Source organism: Bison bison, unplaced genomic scaffold (genome assembly GCF_000754665.1).
Source record: "Bison bison bison isolate TAMUID 2011002044 unplaced genomic scaffold, Bison_UMD1.0 scf7180017864519, whole genome shotgun sequence".
NCBI classification, from domain to species: Eukaryota; Metazoa; Chordata; class Mammalia; order Artiodactyla; family Bovidae; genus Bison; species Bison bison.
The window spans coordinates 10,349,133-10,349,853 of record NW_011495072.1 but is presented as its reverse complement, the minus strand read 5'-3'; positions in this window follow the sequence as shown (position 1 = coordinate 10,349,853).

The window sequence follows — 721 nt, the reverse complement described above, 5'->3', positions numbered from 1 at the left end:
TTTTTTTTTTTTTTTTCATTTCCTTGCTTTTCTTAGAACCATCCTTGATGCCATGTGATATCTATGGCCCCAGCTCCTGGGTTGGCTTGGGAGGGGTACAAAGATGTGCTGTTTGTAGTTTTTCTAGAGAAGGAACAGCTACAGTTTGCTGGAGGCAGGATCACCTCCTCCCAGCAACCGGGGGGCCTTGGGTCAGCCATCCTCAGGGGAAATGTTCCTGACCCTCCAAGGCTGCCTCTGAGAAACGAGAAATTACTATCTTATTACATATTCATGAGACTCTCATTGCTGCTTTCAGATAATTTCTTGACAGATTTTGGCTGTCAATCTTGTTTTTCTTATGACAGGAGAAACTCTGGTGATCTATTAAGAAGGTGAAATTATGTGTCCAGCTGAGAACTCTGGACACTCTGGAGCTCATGCAGAAATTAACATGAGTGATTTGGAGCCAAATTTACACAGCAGAATGGCCCCAGGATGGCTCCTTTTGGCTGGAGCTGCTGGGTCACTGGATGATCTTGCACATGGTGTTCAGTATCCCCAAAGGCCTCTGGAGCCATGCTCAGCCCCATCCTGGCATCCTCTGTGTCCCTTGTGCCTCTGCCATGAGAGCCCAGCTGCTTTACTTGGATGTGGGGCTCATCAACTTGCAGGGGAATCCGTCTGTCCCCTCTCCTAGCCTGACTTGGCCCCCAACTCGTAAGCACCTACACAGTGTTTC